The sequence below is a fragment of the Pan paniscus genome, chromosome 18 (assembly GCF_029289425.2).
Source record: "Pan paniscus chromosome 18, NHGRI_mPanPan1-v2.0_pri, whole genome shotgun sequence".
Lineage (NCBI taxonomy): Eukaryota > Metazoa > Chordata > Mammalia > Primates > Hominidae > Pan > Pan paniscus.
In genome coordinates, this window is record NC_073267.2 from 3449439 (window position 1) to 3466325 (window position 16887).

At 51.0% G+C, this 16887-nt stretch overlaps 1 protein-coding gene across 29 annotated transcripts in view; it reads left to right on the forward strand.

Moving 5' to 3' along the window:
- Window positions 1-9058: 9058 nt before the first annotated feature.
- Window positions 9059-16887, forward strand: part of FLYWCH1 (FLYWCH-type zinc finger 1) — a 35904-nt gene continuing 28075 nt past the window's right edge. For 9 of the 29 annotated variants that reach the window (XM_034939628.3, XM_055100719.2, XM_055100721.2 and 6 more), the window contains exons 1-2: window positions 9062-9378; window positions 11400-11513. The gene's annotated coding sequence lies outside the window, so the exon portion shown is untranslated. Of the gene's footprint in view, window positions 9379-10228; window positions 10474-10946; window positions 11007-11399; window positions 11514-12633; window positions 12700-16887 lie in introns of those variants that run through there. The other 20 variants (XM_063598279.1, XM_055100727.2, XM_055100723.2 and 17 more) reach the window with 10 other exon arrangements.

Genomic DNA, 16887 nt, shown 5'->3' on the forward strand with positions numbered 1-16887 from the left:
GAGGCTGGAGGATTGCCTGAGCCCAGGAAGTCAAGGCTGCAGTGAGCCATGATGGCACCACTGAGCTCCAGCGTGGGTGACATGATGAGACACTGTCTTAAAAAATGTATATAAAGTGGATTTTTGGAGGAGGGGGTTGCAATAGCAGCTTACTTAGTTCACTCCATGCATCGACCTGGTATTGCAGTAGCTCCAAGAACGGTGCCCCCCGCCCATATGTGTGGTTGCTGAGTGTAGATGTCATTAATTTTAATTTTGAAAAGGAGACAAGAATTACAAATTACCTCCAGTAATTCCACTACTTAGAGGTAAATTTTAAAAAATATATGTGTGTGTGTGTATATAATATATATACTCTGGCTATATATATTTTTTATATATATTTATATATTTATATTTATATATATTTATATTTATATATTTATTTATATATATATATTTATATATATATTTACATATATATATTTATATATATAAACTCTGGCTATATATATATATTTAGCCAGAGTTTCACTCTTGTTGCCCAGGCTGGAGTGCAATGGTGCGATCTTGGCTCACTACAAACTCTGCCTCCTGGGTCCAAGTGATTCTCCTGCCTCAGTCTCTCCAGTAGCTGGGATTACATGCATGCACCACCACACCTGGCTAATTTTTTATTTTTAATAGAGACAGGGTTTCTCCATGTTGGTCAGGCTGGTCTCGAATTCCCGACCTCAGGTGATCCACCCGCCTCAGACTCCCAAAGTGCTACGATTACAGGCGTGAGCCACCGCGTCCGGCCAAAATATATATATTTTTAAAAATTTTTTATTTTCAGAAAATCAAGGTGATGCCACACATTTGTTGTTGAGACAGAGTCTCGCTCTGCCGTCCAGGCTGGAGTGCAGTGGGGAGATCTTGGCTCACTGCAACCTCCGCCTCCCGGGTTCAAGTGATTCTCCTGCCTCAGCCTCCCGAGTACCTGAGACTACAGGCGCGCGCCAGCGTGCCTGGCTAATTTTTGTATTTTTAGTAGAGACGGGGTTTCGCCATGTTGGCCAGGCTGGTCTTGAACTCCTCACCTCAAGTCATCCTCCCGCCTCGGCCTCCTAAAGTACTGGGATTACAGGCATGAGCCACCGTGCCTGGCCCACATATGTTTTTTCATAATGTGTTACAAATGTCTTCCCTCTTATGAATGCTGCACAACATTCTTTTTGCTGCTTGATGCCCACTGCAGGGATGCGTGAAATCCACTAGCTCCAGTGGCCAGACACATCCCGGTTGCTTCCAGGTTGTAAGCAATCCTGAAATAGCCTCGTATGTTCCTAGGACAGAGTTCTAGAAGTGAGATTGCCGAACTGGAAGAATGCAAGTTACATTCAACCCACGTCCTGCGAATGCCGATCTCTCCGGCATTTGTCAACACCTGGTTTTATCATCAAGAAGAAAACAGTAATAACGCATCCTCCGCTTGGCCTTAGCGTGCACAGCCTCTGCGCTTTTCACCTCGAGGTCTCATTTTCCTTGGACAGCACCGAGCGCTGGGCAGGGCCTCATCCGGGTTCAGGGCCGGAATCTGGAGACGTTCTGGCCGATGCTCCTGACGGCCGGGAGAGGGCGCGCGCGGACTCAGCGGCGGCCCAGCAGCCTCTCCAGGACCCAGGCAGTGCTGGCACCCAGGAGTGCGGTTCCGCCCCGCAGCCTCAGTCCCGCTCCGCCCACCCGCCTGACCCCCACCCGGGCTTCTTACGGCCCAGACACCGGCTCTAAGGTGGCTTCTGCAGGGATGGGAGGTTGGCGACTGGGAGGGGTGGAGGGGGCCTGTGCGTTGATCCTGCGGGTGGCAGCCGTTGGGAAATTGCAATGGGGTCCACACTGTCGCTGCCCAGGGCGCGAGCCGCAGCCTCTCCTCTCGTCTCGCTTCCTCCGACAGGCGCCCGACTCGGACACACGGCGCCCCTGTGGTTACCACATCCACTGCTTTTTGGTCTCCTCACCCAACCCCTTAACATAAACTCGACACCAGGGAAGGCATCTTGGACGATTTTGGTCCCTGAGGGTCCTAGTGCGAAGGGCAGGGAGAGAGGGAGCGGTGTGGTGCAGGGGGATACAGAACGCGGAGGACATCTGGGGACTGAGGATGCGGGGACGAGGAGCGCGCGGAAGAGCCGAGGTTCCGGGGTTGGGGGGTGCGGATTTCAGAGGAACCGCAGGGGATGTGGACGGACTCGGAAGGAAGGGGTCCCAGAGAGGACGCCGGCGGCTGCAGGACACAAGAGGTGCGGGACGCAGGAGGCCGTGGGTCGTGCGGGAGCCCAGGGCACCTCGACATGGACTCGCCAGACCTGTGGCTCCTCCAGCGGCCGCTTTAGAGCGAGGCGAGGTGGGCAGGCCGTGAGGCGGGTCTCCCTGGGGTCTCCCAGGGAGGAGTGGCGCCCTCCCCGAGCCAGCCGAGGACGCGCAGCCAGAGGGGGGTCGGGCGGAGAGAAGGGGGTCGGGCGGAGAGAAGGGGGTCGGGCGGAGAGAAGGGTGCGGGCGGACCGGGGCGACCCCTGGGTGATAGGAGAGCCGCGGTGAGCCCAGGGCACGGTGCTGGGGCCGCTCTGGCCGCCGCCGCCAAGCGTCACAGGAAAACAGCAACCAGGACCCCGCGGCTCCTGGCGCTTGGAGTCAGCCCGGTACCGTACCGCGTTGCTGGAGAATGTGTCCTTGGCGCGCGCTGAGCCAGGTGAGGGACAGCGGGAAGGGGGGGGCCCGTGGGCAGGGGAGGGACCAGTGGGCGGGGACCGAATCAATTCGCGAGCGGTGAGCCAATGGTCGAGGGCTAAACCAATGGGCAAGGCCTGGACCAATGGGCGAGTGCTGGACATCAATGAATGGGGGCTGAACTAATGGGCGGGGTGGGGCCAAGGGGCGGAGCTGAGCCAATAGAAGGGAGCGGAACCAATGGGTGGGGCTGAACCAATGGGCGGGGCTGGGCCAATGAGCTAGGGCTGGGCCGGGGCTGGACCAATGGGTGGGGCGGGGCAAAGGGCGGGGACTAAGCCAACGGAAGGGGTGGAACAAAAGGGCGGGGATGGACCAATGGGCGAGGGATGGGCTGGGCCAATGGGCGTGGCTAGACCAATGGGCGAGCGACGGGCCAATGGGCAGGGCGGGGCCAAAGGACGGGGTCTGAGCCAATGGAAGGGGGCGGTACCAATGGGCGGGGCTGAACCAATGGATGGGTTGGACCAATGGCAAGGGCTGGACCAATGGACGAGGGCTGGACCAATGGCCACGGGCTGGGCGGTGGCTGGACCAATGGGAAAAGGAGGATTTCACCTCGTGGAATGCTCAGGGGATGAAGGGAGTATTCCTTTATCTAGCTTCTACTTTGACATAATTTCTCACCTACAGAAAAGTTGCAAGAATCCCAAAAGGAGGCTGACTAGGGTGGCTCACGTCTGTTTCCCAATGCTTTGGGAGGCCAAGGAGAGAGAATCGCTTGAGCTCAGGAGTTTGAGACCAGCCTGGGGAACATAGGGAGACCACGTCTTTAGTAAAAATTAAAATTAAGACCGGGAGGGGTGGCTTACGTCTGTAATCTCAGCACTTTCGGAGGCCAAGGTGGGTGGATCACCTGAGGTCGGAAGTTAGAGAACAGCCTGACCAACATGGAGAAACTCAGTCTCTACTAAAAATCCAAAACTAGCCGGGCGTGGTGGCGCATGCCTGTAATCCCAGCTACTCGGGAGGCTGAGGCAGGAGAATCGCTTGAATCCGGGAGGCAGAGTGCAGGGACCAGCCCCACAGGGTCGGTGGGTCTCTCCCCGTGTGCGGCGATGAGAGAGGGTAGAAATAAAGACACAAGACAAAGAGATAAAAGAAAAGACAGCTGGGCCCAGGGGACCACTACCACCAATGTGCGGAGACCGGTAGTGGCCCCGAATGTCTGGCTGCGCTGTTATTTACTGGATGCAAGCAAAAGGGGCAGGGTAAAGAGTGTGAGTCATCTCCAATGATAGGTAAGGTCACGTGGGTCACGTGTCCACTGGACAGGGGGCCCTTCCCTGCCTGGCAGCCGAGGCAGAGAGAGAGAGGAGACAAAGAGAAAGACAGATTACACCATTATTTCTGCATATCAGAGACTTTTAGTACTTTCACTAATTTTCTACTGCTATCTAGAAGGCAGAGCCAGGTGTACAGGATGGAACATGAAGGCGGACTAGGAGCATGACCACTGAAGCACAGCATCACAGGGAGACGGTTAGGTCTCTGGATAACTGTGGGCGAGCCTGACTGATGTCAGGCCCTCCACAAGAGGTGGAGGAGCAGAGTCTTCTGTAAACTCCCCCGGGGAAAAGGAGACTCCCTTTCCCGGTCTGCTAAGTAGCGGGTGTTGTTCCTTGACACTTTTCGCTACAGCTAGACCACGGTCCCCCTGGCAACGGGCGTCTTCCCAGACGCTGACATCACCACTAGACCAAGGAGCCCTCTGGTGGCCCTGTCCGGGCATAACAGAAGGCTCGCACTCTTGTCTTCTGGTCACACCTCACTATGTCCCCTCAGCTCCTATTATGGTATGAGGACACCACTTCTCCTGTTGTCCTTCCCAGTTTCTCCCCAACCTCCCCTTTTCCCTAGTTTATAAGACAGGAGAAAAGCGAGAAAGCAAAAAGTTGGAAAGAAACAGAAGTAAGATAAATAGCTAGACGACCTTGGCGCCACCACCTGGCCCTGGTGGCTAAAATAATAATATTATTATTAACCCCTGACCAAAACTACTGGTGTTATCTGTAAACTGCAGACATTGTATGAGAAAGCACTATAAAACTTTTTGTTCTGTTAACTGATGTTTGTAGCCCCCAGTCACGTTCCTCACGCTTACTTGATCTATTACGACTTTTTCACGTAGACCCCTTAGAGTTGTAAGCCCTTAAAAGGGCTAGGAATTTCTTTTTCAGGGAGCTCGGCTCTTAAGACACGAGTCTGCTGACGCTCCTGGCTGAATAAAAAAACCTCTTCCTTCTTTAATCCGGTGTCTGAGGCGTTTTGTCTGCAACTCGTCCTGCTACACTATCTCTGTATGGCCTGGTTTTTCCTAGGTTATGATTATAGAGCGGGGATTATTATAATATTGGGATAAAGAGTAATTACTACAAACTAATGATTAATGATATTCATATATAATCATGTCTAAGATCTATATCTGGTATAACTATTCTTGTTTTATATTTTATTATACTGGAATAGCTTGTGTCCTCAGTCTCTTGCCTCGGCGCCGGGGTGGCTTGCCGCCCACAGCAGAAGTTGCAGTGAGCTGACATCGCGCCATTGCACTCCAGCCTAGGCAAGAAGAGCGAAACTCCGTCTCAAAAAAAAAAAAAAAAAAAAAAAAAAAATTTTAAAAATTAAAAAATTAGCCGGGGTGGTGATGCGCACCTGTAATCCCAGCTACTCGGGAGCCTAAGGCGGAAGAATCGCTTGAACCCGGAGGCAGATTTGCAGTGAGCCGAGATCGCACCATTGCACTCCAGCCTGGGCAACAGAGCAAGAGTCCGCCTCAAAATAATTATAATAATAATAATTGCGGCTGGGCGTGGTGGCTCACGACTGTAATCCCAGAACTTTGGGAGGCCAAGGCAGGCAGATCACAAGGTCAGGAGATTGAGACCAACCTGGCTAACACGGTGAAACCCTGTCTCTACTAAAAATACAAAAAATTAGCCGGACTTGGTGGCGGCCGCCTGTAGTCCCAGCTACTCGGGAGGCTGAGGCAGGAGAATGGCGTGAACCCGGGAGATGGAGATTGCAGTGAGCCGAGATCACACCACTGCACTCCAGCCTGGGCAACAGAGCAAGATTCCGTCTCAAAAAAAAAAAAAAAATTGCGGTGGTCTCAACGATGTAAAACTAAAGGTAGTGATTCATTTTCACAAAGATTGACAAGAAAGATGACAACTGGAAACTCAAAAGACCCAGAGTAGGCAAAAGAATATTGAAAAGGAATAACAGGCAGGACGCAGTGGTTCATGCCTGTAATCCTAGCACTTTGGGAGGCCAAGAGGGCAGATCACCTGAGGTCAGGAGTTCGAGACCAGCCTCGCCAACATGGTGAAACCCTGTCTCTACTAAAAATACAAAAATTTAGCCGGACGTGGTGGTGGGTGCCTGTAATCCCAGCTACTTGGGACCCTGGGGCAGGAGAATCACTTGAGCCCGGGAGGTAGAGATGGCAGTGAGCCAAGATCGCACCACTGCACTCTAGCCTGGGCAAGAAGAGCAAGACTCCGTTTCTAAATAAATAAATAAGTAATAGATACATCAATGGAATAGAATCAAGAATCCAGAAACAAACCACATTTATGATCAATTGGTTGTCAACAAGGGTGCCAAAGGTAGGGCGTGGTTGTTAGCACTTTGGGAGGCTGCGGCGGGTGAATAACTTGAGCCTAGGAATGTAAGACAAGCCTGGGCAGGATAGGGAAACCCCGTTTCCACACACACACACAAAAATTAGCCGGGTGCGGTGGTATGCACCTGTAGTGCCAGCTACTTGGGAGGCTGAGGCAAGAGGATCAATGGAACCCAAGAGTTTGATTGAGGTTGCAGTGAACTGTGATCTCACCACTGCACTCCAACCTGGACGACTGAGGGAGATTCCGTCTCAAAAACTAAACAAAACAAACGAAGAAACAAAAACAGCATCCTGGCCGGGCATGGTGGCTCATGCCTGTAATCCCAGCACTTTGGAAGGCCAAGTCGGGCAGATCACCTGAGGTCAGGAGTTTGAAATCAGCCTGGACAACGTGGTGAAACCCCGTCTCTCCTAAAAATACAGAAATCAGCCGGGCATGGTGGCGCACGCATGTAGTCCTAGCTATTGGGGAAGCTGAGGCGGACAATCTCTTGAACCGGAAAGCAAAGGTTGCAGTGAGCCAAGATAGCGCCATTGCACTCCAGCCTGGGCATCGCAGTCAGACTCCTCTCAAAAAAAGCTGGAGGGGCTGGGCGCGGTGGCTCACGCCCGTAATCCCAACACTTTGGGAGGCCGAGGCGGGCGGATCACAAGGTCAGGAGATCGAGACCACGGTGAAACCCCATCTCTACTAAAAATACAAAAAATTAGCTGGGCGCAGTGGCGGGCGCCTGTAGTCCCAGCTACTCGGGAGGCTGAGGCAGGAGAATGGCGTGAACCCGAAAGGCGGAGCTTGCAGTGAGCCGAGATGACGCCACTGCACTCCAGCCTGGGCGACAGAGCTAGACTCTGTCTCAAAAAAAAAAAAAAAAAAAAAAAAAAAAAAAAAAAAAGCCGGGCGTGGTGGCAAGTGTCTGTAATCCCAGCTGCTCAGGAGGCTGAGGCAGGAGAATCACTTGAATCCGGGAGGTGGAGGTTGCAGTGAGCTGAGATCGTGCCACTGCACTCCAGCCTGGGCGACAGAGCAAGACTCCATCTCAAGAAAAAAAAAAGTAATTAAGTTCTGCTACTATTTTTTTTTTGAACAGGGTCTTGCTCTGTCGCCCAGCCTGGAGTGCAGTGGCATGAGCGCAGCTCACTGCAGCCTCCAGCTCCCAAGCTCAAGTGATCCTTCCACCTCAGCCTCCTGAGTAGCTAGGACTACAGCGCATCACCACATCCAACTAATTTTTTCTTGTTCCTCTTTCCTTTTTTTCTGTAGAGAAAGAGTCTCACTATGTTGCCTAGGCTGATCTCAAACTCCTGGGCTCAAACGATGCTCCTGTCTCAGCCTCCCAAAGTGCTGGGATTACAAGCAAGAGTCACTGTACCCGGCCAACATGGATGAACTTCGAAAGGGCTATGCTAAGGCTAGGCGAAAGAAGTCAGTCACAAGAGACCACATATTTGTTGCATGATTTCATTTATATGAAATATGCAGAATACGCAAATCTATAAAGACAGAAAATAGATATTACTTAGGGCTGGGGTGATTAGCAAATTGGAGGGTGGTGGCTAAAGGTTTCTTCTTGGAGTGATGAAAGGTTTTAAAACTGACTATGGTGCTGTTTGCACAACTCTCTGACTATACTACATATCATTTAATTGTACACTTTAAATGGGAGACATGCATGGTATGTGAATTATATTTCAATAAAGATCTTACCAAAAAATAGTAAACTGATTGTGTTAACATAGTTTTATGAAAAAGTACAATATTTTCCCAAAGAAATTTAGTGAGAAGAGTGACATAGTTATACATTTTTGCAAATATCTTTGTTGCTGGCTTAAAAGAAGACTACTGGCTCTCATAACTGCTTCTACATTCAATGTGTTACATCACACGTCATGCAGACTTTGTAATACTATGTAATATTTCTGCTTTTTTTTTTTTTTTTTAGACACAGTCTCACTCTGTCGCCCAGGCTGGAGTGCAGTGGCGCCGTCTCAGCTCACTGCAACCTCCGCCTCCCGGGTTCAAGTTATTCTCCTGCCTCAGCCACCCGAGTAGCTGGGATTACAGGCGCCCACTACCACGCCCGACTAATGTTCGTATTTTTAGTAGAAACGGGGTTTCACCATGTTGGCCACGCTGTTCTCGAACTCCTGACCTCAGGTGATCCACCCGCCTCGGCCTCCCAAAGTGCTGGGATTACAGGCGTGAGCCACCGCGCCCGGCCCAGGTATTTTTTTGTTGTCGTTGGCTTTCTGATGTGAGAAAGAACTGTCCCTTCTCCCCCGTTGACTTATTTCCTTCAGTTTGGACTCGTATCGTAGTCAAGGTTATAATCCGTTGCTATCGCTGTTTATTTGAATCTCACACTGGTTCCGCTCTGGGGTAGGGTCACTGGGGGCGTCAATGACATGCATGAGAATCGCCTTCCCACGGGGTCAGGAAACTGACAGGCCCAAGAGTGCATCTCAGCAAACGCTCCGCTTCCTGCGGGCAGCCTCAGATACTGGGGACCGTCCTGGGGTCTCAATTAAGCGCCCCCTACTCCAGCCCCTTTACGCCAAGAGCGTCCTGTTCAGCAACCCCATCCTAGCTCCGCCCCTGGACGCCGCCGTCCAATCTCGGGATGGCCCCGCCTTTTCCGTGAGTTACGTCCCCGCCCCCATGCGCTGACAGGCCAGGTCTGCCGCTGGGCGCCGCGCAGGGAAGACCGGGAGCAGCGGATTTACCTAAGGAATGGGCCGCGCGGTCTTGCTGCGCATGCTCTGAAGTAGCGCCCCTGAGCGTTCCGCAAGGCCGGCTCCCCGGCGGGGTCGCGCGCGTGGTCACGGGGCTCGGTCACGGGGCTCGCTCCCGAGGGGCAGGTCGGGGCTGGGAGCTGGCGCCGGGGTCCGGGTGGCGGCGGCGGCCTGGGCCGCGAGGTCGACGCCCGCTGCTGCAGCGGCAGAGGCTGAAGGATCCGCCGCGGCGCTGTCGCCGGAGAGGGAGGGCCCCGCTGCCGTCGGTGAGGACAGGCCCCTGCGGGCGGGGAAAGTCCCGCGTCCCCGGCGTGGACGCGCCCCCAGCCCGGCTCTCCCGGGGGTCCCGAGGGTTGCGGGTGCTGGGGAGGGGTCTGCGTCCCGGCGCTCAGGCCGCCTCCTGTGGGGTCTCCCGCGATTCCCTCCTTGCTCTTCGCCCCTCTATCCCCACCCCCCCGTCCCCTGGCCTAAGCCCGACACCCCCACATCAAGGATCCCCGCACTCGTCCGCCGTTTCCTGGCGGTGTCTGCCCCGCCCAGCGCTGCCTTCCTGGACCCGCAGCATCAGCCCCGTCCCACGGTTGCAGCTCGGGCGGTCCCAGTGACCTTGCACTTTTGCGGGTCGGGACGCACCCCGCTCCCGCTTCTGACCCTATAGATCTCCGGTGACGGCTTTCGAACTTTGTTGACCCACAGCCGACACTGAGAAATGCCTTTTACGCGTGTACTCTGTGCCTGTGGGTCTGGATGACTGAAGCACCAGTTTAAAGGGAGACGCTTGTTTAAGCTCACATGACGCAGCTGGATCTGTTCGGATTAAATTCCGTTCCATTCTCTTCCACCCCGTTCCAAAAGGCTGCTGCTAACCCATGGAGCCTGCACATAACGGGTCTGACGTAGTTGAAACCCTCGCTCTAAACCCTGCCTGTTGTTCCTTTATTCCTTGTACTGGAAGCTGAACTCCCATAGTCAGATAATCATGTGCAAACTCCAATTCCAACGAAATGGCTTATTTTTATTTTCATATTTCTGCTTTCCAGGGCCAATATGATTTCCAGGGCTTGATCTAGATTTTCTCGTGTGATTATATCATGTTTCTCTTGTTCCTTTCCCAAGTGCTACTGGCGGGACGTGTGGAAGGAACAAGGCTGAGGTTGGGGCTAGATTGCGGAGTGTTTATGACGCCCAGCTGATGATGCACTAAGGCTGGAGATGGAGATGATTTAATTGGGGAGAGACATGCTGAAAGTTAAGCCTTAGGAAGAGTGACCTGTCAGCACCCTATGTGGAGAATTGGAGTGGCTGCTTGCCAAAGCTGGCAAGATCGTTCCGAGGCTTTGGCTTGGGCTAAAGAGGTCGTGGTAAGGGATGATGTCCTGAGTTGGTGGGAGTGGGAAGGAGAGGGAAGATGGGTATATCAGGCATAAAGGGAGAGAGATTTGAGGATGCATTAGGCTGTGGGAAGGAGTAAATAAACTTATATTATGATGGAGGGTGACTGGGGAATACCGGGCTGGGAGGGGGGGTCTCATTGGCCAAGCTCTCCCTTTCTGTGCGCTCTAATTTCTAAGTTGCTTTGGAGCTGTGGCTCTTGGGCAATTCTGCACCCCAGGGAACGTTCTGCAGTGTTGGTGGTCACAACGTGTGGTAGGGCATGACAGTGGGATCTGGCAGGTAGAGACCGGGGTTGCTGCTGAACACCCCACGCTGAACAGGACAGCCGCCCACAGCAGAATCATCCGGCCCAAAATGCCAACGGTGCTGAGATTGTGAAGTTCATTTTTAGAGTAAATTTTAATTATCTGGGCATCTCTGCCACCTTCAACCTCTTCAGGAGGAATGTCTGTGTGCACCCACTGAGCCTGTGATGTCACCATAGTGGTTCACGTCTGAGGCAAGTGCACCTCCAACGCTCATGGTTCAGTTGCGGGTAGGTGGGAGGTGGGTAGACACTGGAGTCATCCAGGAGCTTTAAAAAAAATTTTTTTTTAGTAGAAATGGTGGGGGCGGGGGGCAGGTCTCACTATGTTGCCCAGGCTGGTCTCGAACTCCTGGGCTCAATTCTCTCACCTGAGCCTCCCAAACTGCTGAGATGACAGGTGTGAACCACCGTGCCACCGGCCCATTCAGAAGCTTTTTAAACAGAGGGCCTTCCCTCCTCTCGCTCCTATCACTCAGGACCCCTACTGCACCTGGATGCCGAACACCTTGTTCTTGTCTAATGGTCGACAGTTCATGGAATAATTTCACTTGCAGTATTTCATTTGCCACTTTACTTTCTTGACAGGTGAAACCAGCCCAGAGAAGTTACGGGATTTGCCCCCGGGTCTCCTGCCCAGCAAGCCAGCGCCGTGACCCAGGTGTGGGGGATGATGGTGACGCTTCTCACTCACGTGTGAAGGTAATTCTGTGGCTCCATCAGCTGCCGACAGAGCCGCCTGGTTTTCGAGCCTTACTGATTAGAGTTTGGACCCCTTGGTGTCTGAGAGACACCTGACAGTTGCTAACATGTGACCCTTAGGTCTACGCTGAGCCCTTGTGGTCACCAGCAGGACCGCAGTGTCCCAGCAGGCCATCTGGCATTGCACTCAAATTGCTCCGCACCCTCAATTCTGGGAGAAGGGGAGAGAGGACAGGAGAGTGATGCACCATGAACTGAGACTTTGGAGCTTTCCATGCAAATCTGCCGGCCTGTGCTCCATTCACTTAAGAAATCTGTACTGAGTGCAGCCAGGCATGGTGGTTCACGTCCGTAATCCCAGCACTTTGGGAGGCTGAGGTGGGCAGATCACCAGAGGTCAGGAGTTTGAGACCAGCCTGGCTAACATGGTGAAACCCTGTCTCTACTAAAAATACAAAAAATTTAGCTGGGCGTGGTGGCGCACACCTGTAATCCCAGCTACTCAGGAGCCTGAGGAGCAGAATCCTTGAACCTGGTTCAAGGATTCAGCAGAGGTTGCAGTGAGCCAGGATCGAGCCACTGCACTCCAGCCCGGGCGACAGAGACTCTGTCTCAAAAAAAAAAAAAAAAAAAAGAAATTTGTACTGAATGAAGATTGAACATTACAAAAGAAACACATTAGGGCCCCTGTATCTACTGTAAAACAATGGGTATCTACTGTTAAAAAAAAAATGCACTTAAACTAGAGTAACAGAAGTTTCTCATTTTTATTAAATTAGATATTTATTAAATTTATTAAATAATATAAATGTATTAAAATATACTCATTTTTATTACATGCACTGAAATTTTTTTTTTTTTTTCCCTGAGACAGTCTCATTTTGTTGCCTAGGCTGGAGTGCATTGGTGTGATCTTGGCTCACTGCAACTTCCATCTCCCCGGTAGGTTCAGTCAGTTCTGCCTCAGCCTCCTGAGCAGCTGGGATTACAAGCATGCACCACGCCCGACTAATTTTTTTGTATTTTTAGTAGAGACAGGGTTTTACCGTGTTGGCCAGGCGGCAAACTGGGATTACAGGCCTGTGCTACCAAGCCCAGCTAATTGTTGTATTTTTAGTAGAGACAGGGTTTCACCATGTTGGCCAGGCCGGTCTCAAACTCCTGAGCTCCACCTTACTGGCTAACGGTAAGTAAAATCTTTAACATGTGTTTGCTTTATATGAGTATAAAATAATTGTATTTCGTTTGTTTTGGTCTAGGGCACTGTTTTTGAAACTGCTTAGTCATTGGTCCTAAAATCATTAGGTTCCAGTCAGCAATTTTTAAAATTACATGGGCTGGTCGCAGTGGTTCACGCCTGTAATCCCAGCACTTTGAGAGGCCAAGGTGGGCGGATCACGGGAGGCAGAGGCACCAGAATGGCTTGAGCCTGGGAATCGGAGGTTGCAGTGAGCTGAGATCTAGCCACTGCTCCCCAGCCTGGGAGACAGAGCAAGACTCTGTGTCGAGAGAAAAAAAAAAGAGAGAGAGAATCCAAAGAAGAATCTAGAAGATTCTAGATCAGGAATATTGAAATGAATGTGCAAATGGAGGCAAAACTGGCCTCTTCTACAGTGGCCAAGGAAACATATTTTTGATTATAAGGCTGATTTCATCATATTTGGCCTGATTATGTAGTGCAGCAATAGTACTGATTCACCAGATAAGCCTACCTGAGTTTGTCTGCCTGGAAGTCTCCATAAGGAAACTTAGACTTTTTAAAGTCTGTTGTTTCGGCCAGGTGCCGTGGCTCACACCTGTAATCCCAGCATTTTGGGAGACAAAGACGGGCTGATCACTTGAGGTCAGAAGTTCGAGACCAGCCTGGCCAACATGATGAAACCTCATCTCTACTAAAAACAAAAGTTAGCTGGGCGTGTTGGTGCGCGCCTGTAATCCTAGCTACTCAGGAAGCTGAGTCAGGATAATTAACCTAGGAGGCAGAAGTTGCAGTGAGCTGAGATCATGCCACTGTACTCCAGCCTGGGCAACAGAGTGGGACTCCATCTCAAAACAAAAATACAGGCCAGGTGTGGTGGCTCACGCCTGTAATCCCAGCACTTTGGGAGGCTGAGGCAGGCGGATCACAAAGTCAGGAGATAGAGACCATCCTGGCTAACATGGTGAAACCCCGTCTCTACTAACAAAATACAAAAAATTATCCAGGCCTGGTGGCAGGTGCCTGTAGTCTCAGCTACTCGGGAGGCTGAGGCCGGAGAATGGCGTGAACCCAGGAGACAGAGCTTGCAGAGAGCCGAGATCGCACCACTGCACTCCAGCCTGGGTAACAGAGAGAGACTCCATCTCAAAAAAACAAAACAAAAAACAAAAAAAAGAAAAAAGAAATTAAAAAATGCGTTGTTTGATATCCTGAGACACAGAAGGCAAGTCCAGGATGCCTTCTCCATCAGATTTTACCTGTAGTACTTAAAATTTGGGCAAATTCCTCTCCTCTTGAGGTTCCCCAAAATACCCCTAAGGTTCCTGAAACTTGTTAAATTGCTAATACTTTCAAAAACGAGGAAATCGGCCGGGCATGGTGGCTCACTCCTGTAATCCCAGCTCTTTGGGAGGCCGAGGGGGGTGGATCATGAGGTCAGGAGTTCGAGATCAGCCTGGACAACATGGTGAAACCCCATCTCTAGTAAAAAAAATAATAATAATAACAAAAATTAGCCAGGCGTGGTAGCGCACACCTGTAATCCCAGCTACTTGGGAGGCTGAGGCAGGAGAATCGCTTGAAACCAGAAGGCAGAAGTTGCAGTGAGCCGAGATCATGCCACTGCACTCCAGCCTAGGTGAAAGAGCGAAACTCTGTCTCAAAAATAAAAAAAAGTAAAAAAAATTTTTAAAAAGCCATGACTTTCCCAATCATACAAAGTAAGCTTGTTAATAATTTTTTTTTTTTTTTTGAGATGGAGTTTTGCTCTTGTCACCCAGGCTGGAGTGCAATGGTGGGATCTCTGCTCACTGCAACTTCCACCTCCCGGGTACAAGCGATTCTCCTGCCTCAGCCTCCCGAGTAGCTGGGATTACAGGCGCCCACCACGACGCCCGGCTAATTTTGTATTTTTAGTAGAGACGGGGTTTTGCCATGTTGGTCAGGCTGGTTTCGAACTCCTGACCTCAGGTGATCCGCCCATCTCAGCCTCCCAAAGTGCTGGGATTACAGGTGTGAGCCACCACGCCCGGCCGTTAATGATTTTATGTGACATTAATGAGGAAACCTGTATGATATTAAAGAGTAACTGAGATGATGTAGATAAAATACTTGAGGTATTTTAGTGCCCAGCACAAAGCAAACCTCAGGTGTTGCTTAGGTTCGTCGCTTAGCTGCAGTCTTCTGTTTCCCAAGGGCATCTATTCTAGTGTTTGTCAAAGTCTAGTTCACAGTCTATCAGTATCAGGAGGATTTGTGAAAAATCTAGATTCTTGTTCCTCCCTCTTCCTTTGGCCTCCCTCTTCCCCTCCCCCGATCCTCTCTCCACCCCCCAAAATCTGGAGTCTTTTCTTCCCCCCCGAGATGGAGTCTCACTGTTGCCCAGGCTGGAGTACAGTGGCACGATCTTGGCTCACTGTGCAACCTCCACTTCCTGGGTTCAAGCAATTCTCCCTGCCTCAGCCTCCTGAGTAGCTGGGATTACAGGCGCCCGCCACCATGCCCAGGTAATTTTTGTATTTTTTAGAAGAGATGGGGTTTTGCCATGTTGGCCGGGCTTGTCTTGAACTCCTGACCTCAAGTGATCCACCCACCTCGGCCTCCCAAAGTGCTGGAATTAGAGGTGTGTGCCACCGTGCCTGGCCTTGGATTCCTTTTTTTTTTTTTTTTTTGAGACAGAGTCTCGCTCTGTCGCCCAGGCTGGAGTGCGGTGGGGCAATCTCGGCTCACTGCAAGCTCCACCTCCCAGGCTCACACCATTCTCCTGCCTCAGCCTCCCGAGTAGCTGGGACTACAGGCGGCCGCCACCGCGCCAGGCTTTTTTTTTTGAGAGGGAGTTTTGCTCTTGTTGCCCAGGCTGGAGTGCAATGGCAGGATCTTGGCTCACTGCAACCTCCACCTCCCGGTTTCGAGTGATTCTTCTGCCTCAGCCTCCTGAATAGCTGGGATTACAGGCATGCACCACCATGACCATCTAATTTTTGTATTTTCAGTAGAGACGGGGTTTCTCCATTTTAGTCAGGCTGGTCTCAAACTCCCGACCTCAGGTGATCCGCCTGCCTCGGCCTCCCAAAGTGCTGGGATTAGAGGCGTGAGCCACCGTGCCTGGCCTTAAATGTTTTTAAGTTATAAACATGTAAAATAAAATTCGCCAATGAATAACAAATATGACCAGAATAGAAAGGAAATAGTAGGAAAGACCAGTGGATTGAAGGCTAGAACGTAGTGTCTTGTCCAAGTAATATTTTGGTCTTTTTTGGAAACAAAAACTTGTTTAGAGAGATAGTCTTTACTGAATTTGTTAATTGGATTTTGCTTTCTTTTTTTTTCTTTTTTGAGGCAGAGTCTCCCTCTTTTGCCCAGGCTGGAGTGCAGTGGCATGATCTCGGCTCACTGCAACCTCCAAAGCAATTCTGCCTCCACCTCCCAAGTAGCTGGGATTACAGGTGCTCACCACCACTCCTGATTAATCTTTTGTGTTTTAGTAGATGTTATCCAGGGTGGTCTCGATCTCCTGACGTTGTGATCCACCCACCTCAGCCTCCCAAAGTGCTGGGATTACAGGCGTGAGCCACCACACCCAGCCGCTCTCTGATATATGCGTGTATATTTATTCATTTGTTTTAATTTTTTGTTTCTTTTTTTTTTTTGAGACGGAGTCTTGCTCTGTCTCCCAGGCTGGAGTACAGTGGTATGGTCTCGGCTCACTGCAACCTCTGCCCCCTGGGTTCAAGCGATTCTCCTGCCTCAGCCTCCCGAGTAGCTGGGATTACAGGCATGTGCCACCACACCCAGCTAATTTTTGTATTTTTAGTAGAGACGGGGTTTCACCATGTTTGCCAGGATGGTTTCGATCTCTTGACCTCGTGATCCGCCTGCCTTGGCCTGCCGAAGTGCTGGGATTACAGGCGTGAGCCACCGTGCCCGGCCTATTTTTTGTTTCTTGAGATGGGGTCTTGTGATGTTGCCCAGATTGGCTTCAAACTCCTGGGCTCAAGCCATTTTCCTGCCACAACCTCCCAAGTGGCTGGGACTACACATACGCACCACCATGCCCAGCTCTAAGTACTACTTTTTGTAAATATAACATTTTGGAAATCCTCTTGAATTTTTTTTCCAACTTGGAAAAATTTCCAAATTCTTGTTTGAAAACATTGCCACCCGTGTAATTTTACC